This window comes from Bos indicus x Bos taurus, chromosome 13, assembly GCF_003369695.1.
Source record: "Bos indicus x Bos taurus breed Angus x Brahman F1 hybrid chromosome 13, Bos_hybrid_MaternalHap_v2.0, whole genome shotgun sequence".
Lineage (NCBI taxonomy): Eukaryota > Metazoa > Chordata > Mammalia > Artiodactyla > Bovidae > Bos > Bos indicus x Bos taurus.
The window spans coordinates 66,127,011-66,151,294 of NC_040088.1; the positions used below are offsets into that span (position 1 = coordinate 66,127,011).

A 24,284-nucleotide genomic window follows, 5' to 3' on the forward strand; every position below is an offset into this window, starting at 1 on the left:
ATGGTATATGTTAAACCCAACCTCCTAATTTATCCCCTTCCTCTACCCACTTTCCTGTATGGTGAGTAAGTTTGTTTCCTATGTCCGTGGGTCTCTTTCTGTTATGTCATAAGTTCCTTTAGATCCCACACATAAGCAACACGACTGGTCTTTGTCTGACTTACTTCACTGAGTGTGGGCATGTCTAGGTCCATCTTTGTTGCTGCAAGTAGCATTATTTCATTCTTTTTATGGCTTCGTACTCTTCCATTATATAAATATACCACATCAGATACGATTTTTAAGTGTAGTCAGATCTATAAATCTTTTAGGCTTTCTGTGTTTGTTGTAATTCAGAGAAAAGCCTTTCCAGTTCTGAGCTTCTTGAAAAGTCCCTTGGGCTTTCTTTTTCCTTTCATGGATTCATTGTCTTCAATTAAATTTTTGAACCTTTGGGAATTTCTGCTTGTATAAGGTCTGAGGTTTGTATCGAACCTCATTTTTTCCACTTGGAGATCCACTTGGTGCAGTCTTTTCACTGTATAAACATACAGGTTAGTCTTGCATTTCAGAGGAAATGATGAAATGTCATTTTATTGAGTACTAACTAACTAAAAGTCTCCTTTGTCTCACTTAGGTTTCTGATAGTGGGAGAAAAGCAAAAGGTCTGTTGCGCGAAAACCACATGCAGGATGAAATTGCCACGGCAAGACTAGAAATAGACACAGTGAACAATCAGAACCAGGAAAAAGAAAAGAAATGTTTTGAGGGTATTGAAATTGTAGAAGGAGAGAATGATTATCCTCAAGAGGCAATAAAATTGAATAAGGAAACGTTGACAAAGGCCATATTCCAGCATACTGGCCAGCTTAACATTCCGATAGCTGAAAATACAATGCTAAACCCTGAGCTGGAAAATGCAAAACAAAGCAAACAAAGACTGGAAACAGAGTGGAATCCTACCGTTTTAGACTGGCTCCTGCCACACATGATCATGATCATGATCAAGGTCAGACATCACAAAGAGACCTGGAACTTGCCTCCCAGAAAGCAAAAGATAAGAGGTTACGCTTGCAGGACCAAATGAAGTCCGATATGGCTAACCTGAAAAGTGACAATGAGATGCTTTCCCAGCAACTTTCTAAAGTGAAAAATAAATCAATCAGCTAAAAATCAAGCTGCATCAGACGACAGATGATCTCAGAGAAAAGACTTTGATGTTAGAACGTGTCCAGAGAGACTTACGCCAAGCACAGTGTCAAAAGCAGGTTATTGAACACATGTTCAATGAACAAGGCAAAGTGAATGAATACCTTGGAAGCAGGAATCACTTAGAGGAAAGATTATCTCAACTCCAGAGTGAAAACATGTTGCTCCGACAGCAACTGGATGATGCACAAAAACAGAGCCAACAGTAATGAGAAGATAGTTATTAGCATCCAAGACCAGTTTCAGCAGACTTTGAGAAACTTCAGGCTGAACATGAGGAACAAGGTCTGATGCTGGAGGAACGAAACAAGGAGTTAATCAACAAATGGAAGCATGCAGAAGAGAGAATGTGTCAGTATGAAAATGAGAAAGCAGAAAGAGAAGTAAGTATCCAGAAGGAGAAATAATTCTCAGATTTCCTGAAAGAAAATTCAAAGTGATTCTTAATTCTGGCTAAATGTTGAATCTAGCTGAATATAAAAATACACGGGCTGTGAATCTATGGTCTCTAAAACAGACTAAAAGCACACCTTGTATCCAGCAAATAAAAATTAGACCCGAGAGATGCTTCACTTTGAGTAGAGACATCGTGTCGCTTATGAAATGTTTAAGAGATTAAGTTCTAAATTTTTAATATAGACGGGTATTAGTAATTACTATTCAGATAATAATTTTAATCTCTATGTAACCACGTCAGTATCATGATGAAGCAGATAAAAGAAACGCTCAAACCTAAACTGAATATTTTGAAATTAAGCTTCAGTTACATGGATTACCCTGACAGTCAATTCCAGGTTTCCCAGATGCTATTACTTATATATCGTACTTTGGCTTCAGTAGCTTGTCATACCTTTTTGTCATATTTGTTGGTATAATTTAGTTTTATTCATGTAAATTTGAATTAACTTGGAAAACATTTCAGCCTTGAATCATTTATTCTTATGCCTCTCAACTCTTTAAAGAGTTTTCATTAAATTGAGAATTCATTGACAAGTCATTTAAATACACTTGTCATTAAATCATAATTTGGGACTCAAGTGGTGAGCTTTAACCAAGCTCTTCTTGATTTAAACTTCCCACTGCTATTAATGCTATTTACTTAGAACATTTTTACAAACAATTTGCTCCTAATTCTCATTTTAAGGATCAATTACTGTCATTTGAATACCAGTTTGCCCAATAAAAATGGAGGGTGGCAGGATTCGTGAGCAGCAGGAATGGAGTGAGTCAGGGAGAGGGTGGTAGGGGCTGCGGTCTGGAGGCAGGTGGAGGCCAGGTTATCGAGGCTCCTTGAAGGCATGGAGCAACCTCATTTTTAAATTTCATTATTCTTTTATATTGGAATATAGTTGATTTACAATTTGCATTAGCTTCAGATGTACAGCAAGTTGATTCAGGTATAGGTATACATATATCCATTCTTTTTCAGATCCTTTCCCAAGTAGATGCCTGCAGAATATTATGGTTAGCCAAGGGTAAAGGTGGGGAGGAGGGATAAATTAGGAGTTGGGGATTAACACAGACACACGACTAGATATAAAATAGATAAGCAGCAAGGGAATGGCCTCATTTCCCTTCTGAGGAAGGAATCTATTGGAAAGATCTGAGCACTGGATTGAATATGTGAAGATCTCTGATGTTAATCGAAGCCTCTAATAAAGAAAGAGGAAAAATGTTTCCACAGTGTGGAATTTTCCACCGCTTGTCCCACCTACACACCTGTTTCGTTCTGGATGTGAGGTGGTGAAGCTCTGCAGATTTATCGGGAGGGCAGGGTGTGGACAGTGGGGCTGCCTCCTTCGTCTGAGGAACTTAATATCAGGAAGGCCGGTCGGGAGCCTTTCTGGGTCTGTAACCACATTCAGGGAGGAGAAAAGAAGGTGAGTTGCTGTCCATGGTGATAGTTTCAAAGTACATGTGTTGGAGTCATCTGTTACTAACATAGTGTAATAGTAAAGTGATTTGATAAACTTCAGTAACAAAGCATCTTATTAGGCAGTTGTGAGACACCGTTCAACAAGAACTGTCTGACAGCTTCAAAAAGCGGTCTGAGTTGGCGGAATCCTGGACGTCATGTCATATTCACTGTGCCAACTTAGAAGTTGAGGCACAAGGATTTAAAGAGCAACTTACATCAACTCACAAGTCAGGTATGTGTGAAAATTGAATGTGTTGACAGTTAATACGTAGGATAAAGTGTTTTAGGACGCTCATTTTCATGGACAGCTTTCTTTTTTATTTTCATTACTAGTCATTTACTGTAATTTATTAATCTTTAAGTGCACTCGTTTCTTAAACTCTTTCATTCTGCCATTTGCATTTTTAATATATTATATATATATATATATATATATATATATATTTTCGTATATATATACCCTTAGGAAATGGAGAATTGTGCATCATTCTTCACACAGGTTGAGAGACTTTTTTTCTATTGAACAATATTTTATTTCTTGATCCCTGTATTACCATGATGAGGCAAGCCAGATAAAATCAGAGGATAGTGTTTAATGGAATGTTTCAGAAAATTATAATTTCTCATCTTCACTTTTGTGAATGCTGTGGAGTTCTGTATATATTTATTTCATGCATTTCAGAATAACTTGTGCAGAAAGTGTATTATACAACCAGTTGAAGTTATGCACTGCCTTCTTTTCTTTTAATTTAAGATACATTGTAAAAGCATGGAGGCACTCAGATGGAGTATAACACATACATCGAATATAGAGAATTAAGAACATTATCTAGATAGTGCCTTTGGAGTTTAAAAAGCTTATTGAGATATAATTCATGTATCATATAATTCACCCATTCCAAGTGTGTAGATCAGTATCTCTTAGTCTAGAGAGGGTGTCACCTGTGACCACAGTCAATTTTAGAGCATTTCCATCAGCCCCCCAAAGAACCCTGCATCCCTTAGCTACCTCCCAAGGGCCCACCCATCTCCCTCAGCCCCAGGCAACCCCCAGTCTAATATTCGTCTCTGGAGACATGCCTCTTCTGGGTGTTTTACATTAAATGGAATCATGCAGTATGCTCCTTTGGGATTAGCTTTCTCATTTGACCTCATGTTTTTGCGGTTCATCCATGGTATAGCACGATCAGTCTTCCATTTCTGTTGACTGTCAAAACAATAAACAGTACGTGGCTATATTTAATCCATTCATAAGTTGATGGAGATTTGGGTTGTTTCCACTTTGCAACTATTAATAATGCTGCTTGAACATTGGTTTATACATTCTGGATGGACATGTTTTTATTTTCCTGTGGTTGGATTTATCCTGAGTTAACTGGCTGATTTCACCTTTTCTTGGCCTTTGCTCAGACTGTCCTTTCTGCCTTCAAAGTTTCTTTTCCTCTTGGGTAGTCCATTTATTCAGACCTGGCGCCCAGTCTCTCCTCCTCCATGGAGCTTTCCTGACTGTCCAGCTCTCATTGAGCCTTTTCTCTTCAGCCCTGTTATGTAGTCTGTGAAGAACAATTTAGCCCTTAATTTTGCATTGTTGTCATTTTTTTCATGAGGGAGAATCTTATCTAGGTATACCTTGTTCTAACAGGGAATATTTATGGATATGCACAGCACTTGTCTTGCATAAATGGAAAACAGTTTAGTTTAACAACTGTTAGGACACAATTCAGTACTTCATCCCACGCCAGTTATTTTTTCTTGAAGATGTTTGTATAGTAAAACTTTTATTAAAATGTATTTTAAGCAACTCAATGTAAAATTGAAAACGCTTAGTCTAATAGAGGAGAATTGTTCAATTAAATGCTCATCTTTCTCCCTGACTCTGGGAGAAAAGTGTAAATTTGCCTTCCTTCATTATGTAGGCAGAAGTGGGATTTACAGATTTCTAGCCTTTCACCAACTGTAAAGTTCTGGGAATAGCTTCTCTGATATCTGTACCTCGTAACCTTAATTTTCTCACCGGAGTACTGGCTAGACATTAACAGTTGTGAGAATGAATTGACTCAGAACTTTGATTTAGCAGTAGAGTTATATTTCCATGGCAGTGACTTCATCCTTCCTCTGACGGTCGTGTAATGTTCTGTACCACTCCATCCAGGAGGTGCTATTTGCATATTAACCGGTGGTCATTGTCCACTGAGTAGTACAGAGAGGAAGGAAGTTGCAAATTACTGTAAGTGGAGAAAAGTACTAGAGTACTAGTTTGTTAGTGGAGTCAGTGAACATTTTTGAAGTCTGAACGCGTGTGTTCTGGGCCTCATGCTCCCCCTTACTGCCCCTTGCAACGGTATGGAGAGTGAGTTCACTGTGATTGTGTAGAAGACCATTTCCGTTGGCATGCCGTCTGCCTGAAGTATCAGATTGTTTTGCAGATAAAATACAGCGACCGTAATAACGCCAATTACAAAGAGCTCTTAGTATCTGCCACGTCCTCTTCTAAATACATTATGTATGCTGCTGCTGCTAAGTCGCTTCAGTCCTGTCCGACTCTGTGCGACCCCATAGACAGCAGCCCACTAGGCTCCTCTGTCCCTGGGATTCTCCAGGCAAGAATACTGGAGTGGGTTGCCATTTCCTTCTGCAATGCATGAAAGTGAAAAGTGAAAGTGAAGTCGCTCAGTCGTGCCTGACTCTTAGCAACCCCATGGACCGGAGCCTACCAGGTTCCTCCGTCCACGGGGTTTTCCAGGCAAGAGTACTGGAGTGGGATGCCATTGCCTTCTCTGACATTATGTATAGTCCCCAAATGAATCTTCCCAGCATCCCACTGAGGTTGATGCTACCATTATCCCCATTTTATGGATGGAGAAACTGAGATACAGTAAGGTTAAGTAATTTGCCCCAGGACTCACAGCTCAGAACTGATGGAATTGGAACACAGGCCCACGAATTCTGGCTCCTATGTACCTACTGCCTCTCACACTAGTCCCTGAAGCATCTGGTTCTCACCAACAGTAGTGCTAGCTCTCAGAATCACTGGAAGAGCTGTGGTCATTCACAAATGTGGATATTTAAAGTGATGGCTGATGTGGAGCTTAGAATAAATAAATAAATAAATAAATATATATATATATATGTTTATTGTCAGGTAATTTTCTGTCTTTCCCCATTTGGCCAGTTTATAAATTTGTGTATTTGAGAAAATCTAATTTAAAGCATGAATGATTTTGTGTTTGAGTGCTAAAGGGGAGGTCAGTAATGTACAAAGGGCAGACAGTAAATATTTTCACTTTTTGGACTGTAAGGTATCTATTGTAACAACTCAACTCCGCTGTATGGCAGGAAAGCAGCTGTAAACAATATGCAGATGAAAGAGACAGAAACTGACATTGGCAGATTCACTAGGTCATTAGTAATTAAAACAGTTGTTTTTCTTCCTTTTTTTTTTTTCTTTCTTTTTAGTTGCAAGAAACACAGGATAAAAATGTACAGAGGCCGTGAGATGTGCTGAAAAAACACAGGATCACATCCTAAAGTATGATTTAAAGCAGCACAGAAAACAACTTAAATATAAAGCAGATAAACAGTATAATATGAGAATTAGATCAGTAATGATAATAAAAAACATCATTGTGAAGCTGGGTAACATTTCACCTTTGAGCTGTTTTGAGATGCATAATTTTCCCCCATTATTTCCATATTTTGCACATTATCCACAAGTGAAAAGTGAAAGTGTTAGTCACTGAGTCGTGTCCAACTCTTTACAACTCCATGGATACAGCCCACCAGGCTCCTCTGTCCATGAATTCTCCAGGCAAGAATCCTGGAGTGGCTTGCCATTTCCTTGTCCAAGGGATCTTCCTGACTCGGGGATCGAACCTGGGTCTCCTGCATTGTCGGCAGATTCTTTACCGTCTGAGCCATCAGGGAAGCCAATTATCCACAAAACACAACTAGAAAAACAGTGAGGTTGCCAGATCATTTACTTTTCAAAATTCTAACAACCTATGTAATGGAACCTGCAGATGTTTGTTCAGAAACAGTGTGGTATTTTAAAAATCTATGTGTGAAGGACTGCCGTGACAGTCCACTGGTTAAAACCATGCCTTCCAATGCAGAGGGTTTGATCCCTGGTTGGGGAGCTAAGATCCCATGTGCCTCCCAGCCAAAAAACCAAAACATAAAACAGAAGCAATATGGCAGTAAATCCATAAAGACTTTAAAAATGGTCCACATTCAAAAAAATCTTTAAACAAAAAACCCTATGTGTGAGAATCATTGTTTTAAAATCTGCATTTTAGGCTTGAAATTGAAAATACCGAGTTACAAACTACAGTCAAAAAGCAAGCGGCAGAATCAAACAGCTTCAGGAAAACCTGTTAAGCATAAGATCAGTAAGTCAACCTCTTAATTTCTGTCATACTGAGGAAGAGTTTTAACTTTTTAATAGTAATATATAAGAATATTTTAGACAATGTGAAAAGTCTCATTGATTTAAAAAGTTTATGGTATTTTACTGATACTGCTTGCTACTAATAGCATAATTACTCTTTAGAGAAGAAATGGACTGAATTCATAAAATTAATGATTTTTGTAGTAAGATTTTAATTTTAAAGATTGTGACAATCCAGTCCAAAAGCAATATTTTATATAGAAAATATTTTGTGTGTTCATTCCTCTGTCAAAATGAAATCAGGGTTTTTCCACTTTCTGGCTGTTATTAATAATGCTGCCTTGAACATTGGTACACAAACATCTGTTAGAGTCTAGAAATTTGAGTAATGATTTGATTGAGAATTCTGAGTATCTCTTGTAATCCTAACCCTTCTGTGAGATTTTTGAGAATGAATCATTTTTAATATTGTAGCTTATTCTCTTCACCAGGAATGAATACTATGTCTGTATAGACAGTGTTTCTGAAAGAATGCATTTTTCCTTTGTTGGATTTTTTTTTTAAGGAGCTGGGGTATGCATGGGGATTTTTCAAAGATTGCTTTAGTAAGATGATATTTATCCTGGAATATCTTGAACCACTGATGAAAATTATTTTAGAGCATCTTTGGAAAGTAAAATGTAAATATAGCCACACTTTAAAAAAATTTCACTAGCATTTAGTATTTATGTGTCAGTTCAGTTGCTCAGTCGTGTCCGACTCTGTGACCCCATGGACTGCAGCACACCAGGCTTCTCTGTCCATCACCAACTCCCAGAGCTTGCTCAAACTCATGTACATCGAGTTGGTGAAGCCATCCAACCATTTAATCTGTCGTCCCCTTCTCCTCCTGCCTTCAATCACGCCCAGCATCAGGGTCTTGCGCAATGTCTCAGTTCTTCACATTGGAGCTACAGCTTCAGCATCAGTCCTTCCAATGAATATTCAGGACTGATTTCCTTTACGATTGACTGGTTTGATCTCCTTGCAGTCCAAGGGCCTCTCAAGAGTCTTCTCCAACACCACAATTCAAAAGAATGAATGCTTTGGTGCTCAGCTTTCTTGATGGTCCAAATTTCACATGCATCCATGACTACTGGAAAAACCATAGCTTTGACTAGACAGACCTTTGTTGGCAAAGTAATGTCTCTGCTTTTTAACATGCTGTCTAGGTTGATCATAGCTTTTCTCCCAAGGAGAGAGGGTCTTTTAGTTTCATGACTGCAGTCACCATCTGCAGTGATTTTGGGCCCAAGAAAATAAAATCTGTCACTGTTTTCATTGTTTCCCCATCTATATGCCATGAAGTGATAGGACTGGATGCCATGATCTTCGTTTTTTGAATGCTGAGTTTTAAGCCAGATTTTTCACTTTCCTCTTTGCCTTTCTTCAAGAAGCTTTTTAGTTCCTCTTTGCTTTCTGCCATAAGGGTGGTGTCATCTGCATATCTGAGGTTATTTATATTACTCCCAGATATCTTGATTCCAGCTTGTACTTCCTCCAGCCTGGCATTTTGCATGATGTACTCTGCATAGAAGTTAAATAAGCAGGTGACAATATACAGCCTTGATGCATCTTTTCCCAATTTGGAACCAGTCCATTGTTCCATGTTTGATTCTAACTGTTGCTTCTTGAGCTACATACAGGTTTCTGAGGAAGCAGATAAGGTGGTCTGGCATTCCCATCTCTTGAAGAATTTCCACAGTTTGTTATGATCTACACAGTCAAAGGCTTTGACATAGTCAATAAATCAGAAGTAGATGTTTTTCTGTAATTCTCTTGCTTTTTCTATGATTCAACAGATGGATGTTGGCAATTTGATCTCTAGTTCCTCTGCCTTTTCTAAATCCAACTTGTGCATCTGGAAGTTCTCATTTCACATACTGTTGAAGCCTCACTGGAAGAATTTTGAGCATTACTTTACTAGCATGTGAGATGAGTGCAGTTGTGCAACTGGTTGAACATTCTTTGGCATTGCTTTTCTTTGAGATTGGAATGAAAACTGACCTTTTCCAGTCCTGTGTCCACGGCTGAACTTTCCACATTTGCTGGCATATTGAGTGCACCACTTTCAAAGCATCATCTATAGGATTTGAAATAACTCAATTGGAATTCCATCACCTCCACTAGCTTTATTTGTAGTGACACTTCCTAAGGCCCACTTGACTTTGCAATCCAGGATGTCTGGCTCTAGGTAAGTGATCACACTGTTACGGTTATCTGAGTCATGGAGATCTTTTTGTATAGTCCTTCTGTGTATTCTTGCCACCTCTTCTTAATATCTTCTGCTTCCGTTAGGTCCAACAATTTCTGTCCTTTAATGTGCCCATCTTTGCGTGAAATGTTCCCTTGGTATCTCAAATTCTCTTGAATAGATCTCTAGTCTTTCCCATTCTATTGTTTCTCTTTATTTCTTTGCCTTGATCACTGAGGAAGGCTTTCTTATCTCTCCTTGCTATTCTTTGGAACTCTGCATTCAGATGATTCTATCTTTTCTTTTCTCCTTTGCCTTTAGCTTCTCTTCTTTTCTTAGCTATGTGTAAGTCTTCCTCAGACAACCATTTTGCCTTTCTGCATTTCTTTTTCTTGGGGATGGTCTTGATCACTGCCTCCTGTACAATGTCACAAACCTCCATCCACAGTTCTTCAGGCACTGTCTATCAGATCTAATCCCTTGAATCTGTTTGTCACTTCCACTATATAATCATAAGGGATTTGATTAAGGTCATACCTGAGTGGTCTAGTGATTTTCTGTACTTTGTTCAATTTAAGTCTGAATTTGGCAATAAGGAGTTCATGATCTGAGCCAGTCAGCTCCCAGTCTTTTTTTTTTTTTTTGGTGATTGTATAGAGCTTCTCCATCTTTGGCTGCAAAGAATATAATCAGTCAGACTTTGGTATTGACCACTTGGTGATGTCCATGTGTAGAGTCGTCTCTTGTGTTGTTGGAAGAGGGTGTTTTGGTATGACCAGTGCAGACTCTTGGAGGGCACAAACAAAGCCTTGTGTGCACCAGGAGCCAGGAGAAAGGAGCAGTGTCCCCACAAGAGACTGAGCCAGACTTGCCTGTGAGTGTCCAGGTGTCTCCTGCAGAGGGGTGGGTCGACAGTGGCCTGCTGGGGGTCAGGGGCACTGAATACAGCAGTGCATGAACAAGTCCTTTTGAAAGAGGTGGCCATTACTGTCATTACCCCTACCATAGTTTGACCTCAGGCCAAACAACAGGGAGAGAACACAGGCCCACTCATCAACAAAAACTTGGATGAAAGATTTACTGAGCATGGCCCTGCCCATCAGAATAAGACCCCACAGTCAGTCTCTCCCATCAGGAAGCTTCCATAGGCCTCTATCCTTATCCCTCAGAGGGCAGACAGAATGAAAACCACAATCACAGAAAACTAACCAAGCTGACCACATGGATCACAACCTTGTCTAACTCAATGAAACGACGAGCCATGCCATGTCGGGCCACCCAAGGTGGAAGGGTCATTCTGGAGCACTCTGACACAACGTGGTCTGCTGGAGAAGGGAATGGCAAACCACTTGAGTATTATTGCCTTGAGTACCCCATGAACAGTATGAAAAGGCAAAAAAATAGGATACTGAAAGATGAACTCCCCAGGTTGATAGGTGCTCAATATGCTACTAGAGATCAGTGGAGAAATAACTCCAGAAAGAATGAAGAGATGGAGCCAAAACGAAAACAACGCCCAGTTTTGGATGTGACTGGTGATGGAAGTAGAGTCTGAAGCTGTAAAGAATAATACTGCATGGGAACCTGGAATGTGACGTCTATGAATCAGGGTAAATTGGACGTGGTCAAACAGGAGATGGCAAGAGTGAACATTGACAATTTAGGAAAACTTCTCAAGCAGAGTTGGAAAAATATAAGAAACTCTACCTAGAAGAACTAAAAGTTAGAAAGTCATTGGAAAATAAGCTAGGCATGTAAGTCAAAACACACAATCACAAAATAAATTTAGTTCATTAATTTGTCTCTAAAGCCTAATTTTTATAGAGCCAGGTTTCTGAGATGAGTAGGAAGTGAAAGCTAACTAGATAGTCACTGCTAAAGGCACCCTAAGTCAAACTAGTAATACTATATCCTTGTAAGTTTTCCTACACTATATAAAATCATGGTTGTGAAATCGGGGGAAATGAACATGGGGGTGACTGGCAGGATAATTCACAAAGTGCCTAAAAATAACATGGCGACCTGACTCAGGGCGGGTGTGGAAGATGCAAAGGGCAGATCGCAGCACCTCCAGTGCCTAGTCCAGGTTTCCCTACTATCTGAAAGCGGAGCATTCCTAGGAAGCCTTTCATAAACCAAAACATCATAAACCAAAGAAGCAGGGACCCGAGGACACGTTCTGCTCGTAGATGCATAAAATGAATATGCACGAGTAAAGCACAGGTGCTCCCACACAAGGTTCAGGGGTGTGGAGACTTGACGCTGAGAGGTGGGGTGTCCCTCCCGGGGAAGGAGCTCGGTGGGGCCGGTCTCCCTGCTTGTGGAACACGATGCCTCTCACTGTAAAAACATGCACTGAACATCGTTTCAGCTTTTTTCCTTTTTAAATGAAACCAAAAATCCTCTTCAGATTTTTTTTTTATTGTTATGAAAAACAGGTGCCTATGTAGGCCCTTCGTAGAAGTGAAGTAACATAAAATGAACTTTAGAAAAGCAGGGGATGCTTGAAATTGTTCCTGGAGCTGTTTTAGCCCTTTTCAGTCTCACCCAATGACTTTCTCATCCTACCCTCGAGATTGTGGCTCTAGGTGATTCCTCAGAGCCAAATGCTTAATTTTTCTGAGGTCACGAGTGAAACATTTATACTAGGGTGGTGAAAGCAAATACTTGAACGTGGCTTTGAGGGATGGGGTGTTTCTTCATCCCTGAACTCTTCCCTGGAGGCAGGTGTGTCCCAGAGGGCAGCAGATATCATTGTGAGGCCACATCCCTTTCTCTCTGACGCCCTTTCTCTCCTCTCCCAACTGTGACTTGTTAGTTGAGGAGCCCCAGACACATGTGTACTTCTTTAGAACATGTTTACAACTACCATTGTTTACAGGAGGTCTGCTCTGTGCTTTCAGTGTTCAGTTTAGTGGGACATTCCATTTACTATATGGCAACTTAAAAAATGCAAATCATTTAGGGAATCGTGCTGTAAAGAGCAATATTGCATAGGAACCTGGAATGTTAGGTCCATGAATCAAGGCAAATTGGAAGTGGTCAAACAGGAGATGGCAAGAGTGAACATCGACATTCTAGGAATCAGCAAACTGAAATGGACTGGAATGGGTGAATTTAACTCAGATGACCACTATATCCACTACTGTGGGCAGGAATCCCTTAGAAGAAATGGAGTAGCCATCATGGTCAACTAAAGAGTCCGTAATGCAGTACTTGGATGCAATCTCAAAAACAACATAATGATCTCTGTTCGTTTCCAAGGCAAACCATTCAATATCACAGTAATCCAAATCTATGCCCCAACAAGTAATGCTGAAGAAGCTGAACGGTTCTATGAAGACCTACAAGACCTTTTAGAACTAACACCCAAAAAAGATGTCCTTTTCATTATAGGGGACTGGAATGCAAAAGAAGGAAGTTAAGAAACACCTGGAGTAACAGGCAAATTTGGCCTTGGAATACGGAAGGAAGCAGGGCAAAGACTAATAAGAGTTTTGCCAAGAGAATGCACTGGTCATAACACCCTCTTCCAACAACACAAGAGAAGACTCTACACATGGACATCACCAGATGGTCAACACCGAAATCAGATTGATTATATTCTTTGCAGCCAAAGATGGAAAAGCTCTGTACAGTCAGCAAAAACAAGACCGGGAGCTGACTGTAGCTCAGACCATAAACTCCTTATTGCCAAATTCAGACTTAAATTGAAGAAAGTAGGGAAAACCACTAGACCATTCAGGTATGACCTAAATCAAATCCTTTATCATTATACAGTGGAAGTGAGAAATAGATTTAAGGGATTAGATCTGATGGACAGAATGCCTGATGAACTATGGACGGAGGTTCGTGACACTGTACAGGAGACAGGGATCAAGACCATCCCCATGGAAAAGAATTGCAAAAAAGCAAATGGCTGCCTGGGGAGGCCTTACAAATAGCTGTGAAAAGAGAAGCGAAAAGCAAAGGAGAAAAGGAAAGATATAAGCATCTGAATGCAGAGTTCCAAAGAATAGCAAGAAGAGATAAGAAAGCCTTCCTCAGCGATCAATGCAAAGAAATAGAGGAAAACAACAGAATGGGAACGACTAGAGATCTCTTCAAGAAAATCAGAGATACCAAGGGAACATTTCATGCAAAGATAGTCACAACAAAGGACAGACACGTATGGACCTAACAGAAGCAGAAGATATTAAGAAGAGGTGGCAAGAATACACAGAAGAACTGTACAAAAAAGATCTTCACGACCAAGATAATCACGATAGTGTGATCACTCACCTAGAGCCAGACATCCTGGAATGTGAAGTCAAGTGGGCCTTAGAAAGCATCACTACGAACAAAGCTAGTGGAGGTGATGGAATTCCAATTGAGCTATTTCAAATCCTGAAAGATGATGCTGTGAAAGTGCTGCAGTCAATATACCAGCAAATTTGGAAAACTCAGTAGTGGCCACAGGACTGAAAAGATCAGTTTTCATTCCAATCCCAAAGAAAGGCAATGCAAAGAATGCTCAAACTACCACACAATTGCACTCATCTCGCACGCTAGTAAAGTAATGCTCAAAATTCTCCAAGCCAGGCTTCAGCAATATGTGAACCGTGAACTTCCAGATGTTCAAGCTGGTTTTAGAAAAGGCAGAGGAACCAGAGGTCAAATTGCCAACATATGCTGGATCATGGAAAAAGGAAGAGAGTTCCAAAAAACTATCTGCTTTATTGACTATGCCAAAGCCTTTGACTGTGTGGATCACAATAAACTGTGGAAAATTCTGAAAGGATTTAGAATAGGATGGGAATACCAGACCACCTGACCTGCCTCTTGAGAAACCTGTATGCAGGTCAGGAAGCAACAGTTAGAACTGGACATGGAACAATAGACTGGTTCCAAATAGGAAAAGGAGTACGTCAAGGCTGTATATTGTTGAGATAGAGACAAAAGTGAGCTTCATTTAAAATTTTTTCATGTTTGCTTGAACTACAAATTTAGAAACATTCTACAATTGCTCAGAAAAATATTTTTTGTAAATCTCCTTGCTTCTCATGAGGAGGGTAGGAGTGTAAACCTCCCCTTGAAACTTCAGGCTGAGGAAATGAAGTTCATCTGTAATTTCTGACCAGATTTATAGTTGAGATTACACTCATACTTTTTGTATATAGCAATTAACGATGAGAGCTCGGATAGAAGTAGGCTAAATAGTAAAGAGAGATCTTATTTGTGTTTTAAATTTTGTCCTAAATAACTCAAAATGTGGATAATTCATTGTGCTGACTCATTTTAATAAACCAGGTTTTATCAGGAGGAAACGAACATCCTTTTAAAACTAATCTCTTCAGTTTTGGCCTGCTTGATTCAACTAAAGATTTTCAAGTTTCCTGTCCTGTGTTTAAAAAATATCTATGCTTTAAAAATTAACTATATCGACTGCTACAAATAGGAGTTTGATATTGATTTATTTTTGTTCACACATTTAAGACATATAATTTAAAACATTAAAATGCCACAAGCATTACTGAACTATGTAACAAGGTTTTACATATTCATTTTCTCTATGTTATAGTTAAAAATCTATATGTGTTTTCTTAATCTGAGGAAGTAGCTGGCATAGGACTCTAGACTCTTTTGTAGAATTGTAACTTTGACTACATCAATGACTCTCATACCTTAAAAACAACCTTTCTTTTTAAAAAAAACCTTCCGCACAGAACCATATTACATAAAAGAGACAAGTATAGAGTCATTTAGCTAAAGGAGTGGCCAGAGACCGTGCAGCTGTGACTTCTCTGTTCCTCAACCCTTCAGTGACCCCCATGGGACCTTCCCCTTCTATGGGACATAGTTCAGAAACTAACACTTGTGAGAGAATCCTTCTCGCTAAACACCTTTAGAATTAAAACTTGCCGGTACATTGTTTTCTTGTGTATGATTTTCTCACCTTTCTATGTCTCGCTAAATGGAAAAGTTTAAAGAAAACTGCAGATGTGTTCTTCTTATTAATATTTGACTTCAAACTACTTCATTTGAACATGATCCTCACCTAGAAATCAAAATAAAGGTCTTGGAAGTACATATTTAGGGCAGGAGCTGTTAAGGGAGAAGATGGTGATCTTGTGCATCATTACCAGGATTATGGGTCATTCCCTAATTCTCTGAAATTATGTGTACTCAATAGACTGATATTTATTATACTTTTTATCAGATTAATCTAAATAGCATCCCATATATATGTTCTCTGTTATCTAAAAGCAGAATAAGTAGGAATTCATTTTCTTTTATTTATGTGATTATTTTTCTACCTAAGTAATCTTCAAGTTAGGTCTAGTCTCAAAGTATTATTTAAATGTCACATGTAGGAAATTATACGTCATTCCTATGATAATATCTCTTGTTTAACTTAAACATAATATTTGACTTATTTCAGATGCAGCAGGAGTTGGACAAGATATAACTAGAGAACTAGAAGAAGGTATGTTGCAAAAACGTATGACAAAATCATTAGACATTGATTTCTGAAATACATGGTAAACAGTCAGTGGCATCTCTTTCCATTGTTTGGATAGCAGTTGCTATCTTAAATATTTTTTCTTACATATAGCTAATAAAAAATGTGAGAGCATGAGCAGTCATAGTGAAAAATTCCTTCTTCCTCATTTATTCACCATGTTCCATTGCTTGAAAAACAAGCCCAAAAGGTCTAGGTAGTTCTTTTATTTCTGGCTATTTCCTCCTTCTACTGACTCCATCCCTGTGGAACTATCCGCCTACACCCTGACACTATTCTCAGAATACGTGGAGTTCATCAACGTCTCAAGTGTCTGATAGTGGTTACGGTTAGGAAACCAGACTGAAGCAGTCATGTTTGTGTAGCTGTCACTTGGTGGGTGACTTTAAAATTTCTCTGTCATTGACTTTGTCACCAGTTTATCTTTCACCCTCAGGAAAAGCTCCAAACACCCACATCAATTTGGGTCCTGCCAAAGTAGTTGACCTTATCTCTTTACCACCCTCCTCTGCCCCTCAACTCTGCATCTAACCAGCCAGACTGTGTAGGATCCCACAGGTGTGCTTCCTCACCTCTGGTCTTTGTACATATTTCTCCCCTCTACCTCTTGTACTTTCTCCTGTCCTTCAGATAGCTACTTACATATCACCTCCATCAAAAAGCTGGCAGTACTGACACAAAGCTGGCTGTCCCTTTTGAGTGTTCCTTGTGCCATCTTTTATATCTGTCTTAGTATTTATGACTCTGTATGGAAATCCGCTGTTCATGTATTTTTCCAGCTTAGGGCATATCATTTTTCAGGGTGGACTGGGTCACCTTCATCTTGTAATTCCAGTGCTTGTCACAGCACCTTTGCACGTAGTTATCGAGTAAATGAATGAAGAATGAGAAAACCAGAAGCCCTGATACTCAGCCACACGTGCGACCATGAGCGGATTATATAACTGTAATCTTGTTTTTTGTGTTGTGTCATCTATAGATATAATTCATTCTTCGGAACACTTGGAAAGGTCTCAATTTTGTTTTGTTTTTTTCTTAACTAACAGTTAACTCAGGTATTTTAGGTAAAGAATATAATTCTTTCCTTTTCCTTCCAGTTGATGCTGAATTTGCATCTAATTCCTTTAGAGTGACTCCTTGAGGATCTACAGATGGGTCAAATGTATATGAGGACCTACTATGGAAAACATCACAAGAATATGTACAGACTTTGAAGAAAAAAGATATGATTTGAATGATGAATAGTAAAAGTTTCCCTACAGGACTGTTTACATGAAGTTTTCATTGTTTCCCATTAAACCTGATGAGAAATTCTTTATTAAAGGAAAATATTTTCATATTATGTGTGTATGATAACAATGTATATGGTATTTTAAGCGATGTTCCTCTGCATCTAACTTAGCAGACTTAAAAGCCAGCACTGTTGAGTTTTCCATATTCAAAGTGATACTGTTAGTCACTCAGCCATGTCGACTCTTTGTGATCCCATGGACGAGCCCGCCAGGCTCCTCTGTCCATGGAATTCTCCAGGCAAGAATACTGGAGCAGGGAGCCATTCCCTTCTCCAGGGGATCTTCCAGAACCAGGGATCAAACCCAGGTCACCTGAATTGCAGGTGGATTCTTTACCATTTGAGCGGCCCTTTATGAACTCAAACCCTAGTATCAGCTGTTTAAACAGCACCCAAACAACCAGACTTGTCATTAATATTTAGTGGTGTTGATTGATAGCTTTTTTGTATTTTCCAGTTTTTATCACTATATATAGGTCTAAAGATTTAGATACTTATGGCTACCATCAATGTTATGGCTACCATCAATGTTTTGATGTACTACAACTTAACAGTGGCATAAAACTTACTATATGTAACTGTAAACACGGATTCATAGGTCTTCCTCATGAAGAAATAAGTTTTGCCTGAGTTTTTGCCTTTGCAATGAATTAACTTTTTTAAAAATTTATTTTTAATTAGAGGATAATTACTTTACAATATTGTGATGGTTTCTGCCATACATTGACTTGAATCGGCCATAGGTATGCATATGTCCCCTCCCTCTTGAACCTCCCTCTCACCTTCCTCCCCATTCCACCCTTCTAGGTTGTCACAAAGCACCAACTTTGGGTTCCCTGCATCATACAGCAAATTCCAAAAAGACACACGTACCCCAGTGTTCACTGTAGCACTATTTACAATAGCTAGGACATGGAAGTAACCTAGATGTCCATCAACAGATGAATGGATAAAGAAGCTGTATATTATTCAGCTACAAAAAGAAATGCATTTGAGTTGGTTTTAATTGATTTACTTTTGGAAACCGTGTTTAATTGATTTACTTTTGGAAACCGTGTTAAAATGAGAGAAAAGTTCCAAGCACCAGACAGACATTTTTGCAAAACTTCCCCATCTCCCCTATCTCCTCCTAAGGTACCATTTATATTTCCTAAATGTTTTTTGTTATAAGTGCCCCTCCTTCCCCAAGTCACCTGTTTTTCAGAAGATGCCTTTATCTCCTACTCCCTGGCATTTACTAAGTAGTATATCAACTCCCGGTTGTAGTCACCCCTCAAGTCACATTTCTTTGTGAACCTCTGCACGTGGTTGTTACTGTTGTCGCTCAGTCACGTCCATCTCTTTGCGACCCCATGGACTGCAACATGCCAGGCTTCCCTGTCCTTCACCATTGAGTTTGCTCAAACTCAATGTCCATTTAGTCGAAGATGCCATCTAACTAGCTCATCCTCTGTCACCCCCTTCTCCTCCGGCCACAATCTTTCACAGCATCAGGGCCTTTTCTAGTAAGTCGGCTCTTCCCATCAAATGGCCAAAGTATTGGAGCTTCAGCATCAGTCCTTCCAATGAATATTCAGGGTTGATCTCCTTTGGGATTGACTGGTTTGTTCTTGCTGTCCAAGGGACTCTCAAGTCTTCTCCAGCACCACAGTTTGAAAACATCAATTCTTCAACACTCAGCCTTTACGGTCCAACTCTCAGATGTGTACATCATTCCTGGAAAGCTATTTAAATGTTTTTTTTTCTCATGGTTATCTGCTTTTGTCAATTTAATTGGCAGATTCCCAATAACCTAAAGGGTGGAGGAAGTGTTTTCCTCACCAACAGTTCCAAGAGCTGACATGTTACTAATGCTCACTTAATCCTTCATCCCCTTGTCTTTCTGTCCTCTCAGTGATCTGACTTGGCAGAGCTCCAGTTTCATATGAGACTGATGATCCTTCTCCCCCACCACCCTCTCCAAGGGTCTCAGTGCTGCACTGCCCAGTGATCCTGCTACTTTTATTAATTTGTATCTTCTGATAAGGATTTCAGATCTCTTCTCTACGAACTTCTCACCATGCTTCTCCCCTCTCACTTGTACCAGACAATCTGAGGTCCCACAACAAACTTCTTGAAAGGTTCACCTGTATCCCTAGCAGTTCTAGACTGTCTTCCCTTTCTTTCCTCAAAACTACTCCCAAGTCACTGATGACTACCACATCGCTGAATCAAAGCCACACCTTTCCTGCCCTTGTCTATCTGAATTCCTCCTCTTGGCGTTCACTCTAACTGACCTTTTGGAGACACTCCCTCCTTTTGGCTAGGCTTTCAGTATTCATTCCTTTTATCCTGAAGGCACGGACAGGTCATTGTGATCAGAGACACAGTTCTTATTAAGTATCTCACAGTAAACATACAGGCGTTGCCCCCTCGCCCAGGACTGCACCTGGGGCCGTGTGTTGAGAGCAGGTCAATTGTTCCACAACAGCAGGTGCAGAACGGAAGAAAACCTTGTCCCTCCTGCTGAGAAGGGCCTTCTCCTCTCCTGGGAAGGATGTCCTCCTTACTCTGGCCTTTGGTACGTAAGTAAAGGTGTCACCCACCCCAAAAAGGGTCCTTCTGCCCAGTGTTTCTCCGCCAATGGAATGAGTTGTGTTGAGAAGCAAAGGAACTAAGAAGTGGGAGCACCCACTGTACAGTCCACACTCTCCAACAGGCCATGGGCGGGGCTGCTCCGTAGGGCTTTCATCAGCGGGGGAGTGGGTGGAGTTGGCGGGGTTCTGGGGAGCAGAGATAGGCACAGCTGCTCCCGGTAGTGGGGCTCACAAGGCTCATTGCCACCTTACATTAAGGTGGGTGCAGCGTCTCCGCACACGGCACCCCCAGCCCAAGCAAGAGCATCGGCCAAGCTGGTTCACACCAGGAACTGGGGTTTGAAGAGCCGGAAGCAAGGCCTCTGCAGGAAACACCCAGCAAGCAAGAGAAGCCAGACTACGCACAAGGGAAAGGAGGTTAGTATTTTTATTCCTAATATTGTTTGTTTGTTTGTTTAACCTGGTAACCGTTTATGGGCTTTGCTGATAACAAAATCTCTCCAGGAGCCTGACCTGGAGTCTCCAAGGTTCTGGGCCTCATCCCTTCTTGAAATATAGATTCTTAAGGAGATGGAGCACCTTGGGGGGACCTACTCTGGGCTGTAGGTCTCTCCTGCTCCTTGGGGAGATGAGACTATGAATTCTTTCAGATCGGAGCTATTAATTAGATGAACGGTTGCAGATGTCTGCGCTGAAGAGTCTCAGAAGATCTGGGCTTTTTACAAAACCACTGAGAAATCCCAGGGAAGTTTATTTCCCCACAATTTCCCTCCTTGTTCCTAGAAGAGTTTTAGGCTGCAATTCAGCCACTGTAACCAGTCCAAGGAAACTTGAAGTTGATGGGCACCAAATCCTTTTGGCTTGTCTTGGGCAACATTTAATCAGCAAGACCCTTACTGAGCAAAAGAAATTGGTCTCAGCCAAAGTCCCCCAAGTCTTAGATTCAGGAATCTAAGCCAAGTCCCCCAGAATTTCAGGGACTATTTTGGGAAGCAAGGTGGCTTCCTCCTTGTGTTTCTGTATTAACCTTTTCTACCTGATCCAGGGCATTGTAGGGAAGCAAAATTTGTCACTCCAAAATGTGTCTCTTTGGCAAGAGAATGATTTTAGGCAGAATATTTTTAAGAAACAAAAGACTCAAAGCCTTTCTTTTGACCGCCTCCTTAAATGTTGAATAGTTTAGATAAAAGGGCTGGCCCAGGAAGACAGCTACTATGAGAGATACTGAGAAAAAATGTGCGCCAGGTGTGGTCAGGGGAACTGCAAATATTTACAGAGAGTTCCAAACACTTGCTTTTCCATCTCCATGTGAATCACCTTCCTCCACATTCTAGTCCCAAACCACTACCCACAGCATCCTCCTCTGTCTCTAGCTGAAGATGGCATTTAAGGTGAGGGTTTCAACCATTCTGGTGAGTTACTCACATTTTCTGGTTCTCACCCATGTATACAGAAGTATACATGTTGTTAACCTTTTGTTTGCTTTTCTCCTGTTAATCTGTCTCATGTTAAGTCGCTTCTTAACCAGCCAGATGAACCTAGAAGGATAGTTTTTGTCCTCCCCCACAGGACACACCTGAGTACAGGGAGCTATGCTCATTTACAACTGGCAGAGACTTTGCCTCGTCTGCAAAGAAGAGATCTCTGGTAAACTGTTACGTATACAGCAGCACCAGCCAGTGAGCTGACGCTCACTTGAAGGCCTTAGACATAAGTAGCACCATCCTGTTACCAAGTCCTGTTGCTTCCTACAGAATGGGCCGATAAATCAAGAGATGAATTACTGGGGCAAGGAATAGCAACTTTGTTTGGAAAGCTGGTAGATCAAGATAATGGTGGACTCATGTCCCATAAGAACCATCTTGCCTGAGTTAGAATTCAGGCTTGGTTTACACTAAAAGGAGAAAGAGTAAAGTCAAACCTTTCCTGGTTCCCATCAGCCTCTGAAGGGAATGTGTTAATTCCCTTCCTGCAGTCATTGACAGGCGGGCTTGGTCAGGTTGTTTCCTGGGAGGTAAACACAGGTGTTTAAGCTTAATCCTTATTATGCGGGAGGCAAGGCTCCCAGCGACGAGCAACTATGTATCATATAAGCATAAAGGCAACATCCCTTTAGTGCTGAACTTGTAATAGAATACAAAAGGGTCTTCCCTGTTACAGTTGTTCACTTCAGCAGAAGTCAGGGACAGATTTCATACTGCCTTTTGTGAAAGAAAAACCATGGAGTCGGTAACGTTCCCTAATTTGAACAAACTCCATGAGATAGTGAAGGATAGGAAAGCCTGGCGTGCTGCAGTCCATTGGGTCACAGAGTTGAACATGACTTAGCCACTCAACAACAATAATGCTTCCTAAAGAGCTCTCTGAAACAGAGCCAGGAGGCCATTAACGAGTGTGACACAGGCATGTCTCAGCCTGGATGGAATCTGACCTTCCGATCATTTGTTGTCCTAATGAAGTCCTCCAGAATATCTGCCAAAAACTCAAGCTACTTCTTGGACCATCCCTCCCCTAAATAACTTGTGATTCCATAAGGACAAATATTTCCTGGCTTGTATCCGAGTCGCTCACAGTTCTCATCAGGCAATTTTTGACAACCTGTGGCCTTTTGTCTTCATAAACCCCTGACTCCTTTTTGGAACACTCAGTTTAACCTGAATCTCTGCTTCCCGAATTGCAATTTTTTCCCTTCCAGTTTTATTGAGATGTAATTAACATGCAGCAGTGTATAAGTTTAAGGTGTAGAGCATAATGATTTGACTTACAAGATGACTACCACAATGTATTTTACTATAATAATAAACATAACTATATTCCTGCTGCCTGGATATAGTGAAACATAACTAGAACCACACTGCTAGAATACAGTACAATTTTTAAGGTTCTCCAGAGGGGGAATAAAGACAGTAGGGGATTCGCTATTTATCTATCCGTCTGTCAGGAGACCTGAAATCTGTAGTGAGCCAGCAGACTGGAGATTCAGGGAAGAGTTGATGTTGCAGTCTTGAACCTGAATCCCCAGAACAATAGTCTGGAAACTCAGCCAGGGTTTCTATGCTTCAGACTTGAACTCTTCCACTTTTCGGTTGCTGTTCAGTCACTAAGTTGTGTTCCACTCTTTGCGACCCCATGGACTGCAGTCTTCAGGGCTCCTCTGTCCTCCACTGTCTTTTGGAGTTAGCTCCAATTCATGTCCACTGAGTCGGTGACGCCATCCAAGCATCTTGTCCTGTGCTGCCCCTTTCTCCTCCCGCCTTCAGTCCTTCCCAGCATTAGGGTCTTTTCCGAGCAATCGCTCTTTGCATCAGGTGGCCCAAATATTGGAGCTTCAGTTTCAGTATCAGTCCTTCCAATGAATATTCAGGGTTGATTTCCTTTTGGATTGACTGGTTTGATCTCCTTGCAGTCCAAAGGACTCTCAAGAGTCTTCTCTAGCACAATTTGAAAACATCCTTCCACTGTGAGGAACCTCAATATTTGGGCTTGCAGTCTTCAGCTGATTGGATGAGGCCCATGGACATTATGGGGGGAAATCAGTTTTATTCAAAGTTACTGCTTTAAATACTAATCACATCTAAAATATACCTTCACAAAAACATCTAAACTGACTTTGCAAAAAATGAATGCATTTCTTGGTAAACTAGAAAAAGAAAAATATGTGGCTTAGGTTTCCTAAGGACAAAAATAATTTTCTAAAAAAACGTATATTATTGGAGCATAGCCAACGAACAATGTGGTGAGTTTCAGGTGCACAGCAGAGTGACTCAGCCACACATATACATGCATTCATCCTCCCCCAAATTCAGGGAAGGGTTCTTAAAGGCACCGTTGGGGGTGAGGGTGTGAGATGCCTGATAGCTGGTGTACATCCTTCTGGATTGGTTGGTGGTGAGCTAAGTGGGTGGTTTTAGGAGTCAGTATCATCAACCATCAGGTTTCAACTGGTCTGGGGTCTACATAGGTATAGTCAGCATGCGGTTAACTTCTTCCACCTGGTGGGGGTTTCAGTATCTGCAGAACTCCAGGATATGGCTCAGAATGTTATCTACAGCCCTTGAGGAGGAGCTGACTTTGATGTTTTAACTATAGTTATTTTGTCTTAGACTGTTTTCATTTATTTCAGCATTTTCGCACTTCTCTGATTACATTTGCTCTTTGGGACTTGGGCAAAGCCTCAGAGGCTAAAGCT

At 40.5% G+C, this 24,284-nt stretch overlaps 1 protein-coding gene and 1 long non-coding RNA gene across 2 annotated transcripts in view; both read left to right on the forward strand.

Moving 5' to 3' along the window:
- The first annotated feature begins 7,329 nt into the window (after window positions 1–7,329).
- Window positions 7,330–17,443, forward strand: LOC113903652. The gene is made up of 3 exons (XR_003514230.1): window positions 7,330–7,494; window positions 16,148–16,192; window positions 17,326–17,443. It is a non-coding gene; the product is annotated as an uncharacterized LOC113903652 (long non-coding RNA).
- A 2,837-nt stretch (window positions 17,444–20,280) lies between these two features.
- FBH1 (F-box DNA helicase 1) overlaps window positions 20,281–24,284 on the forward strand; it is a 47,626-nt gene continuing 43,622 nt past the window's right edge. The window contains exon 1 of the mRNA XM_027560137.1: window positions 20,281–20,512. The gene's annotated coding sequence lies outside the window, so the exon portion shown is untranslated. The remainder of the gene's footprint in view (window positions 20,513–24,284) is intronic.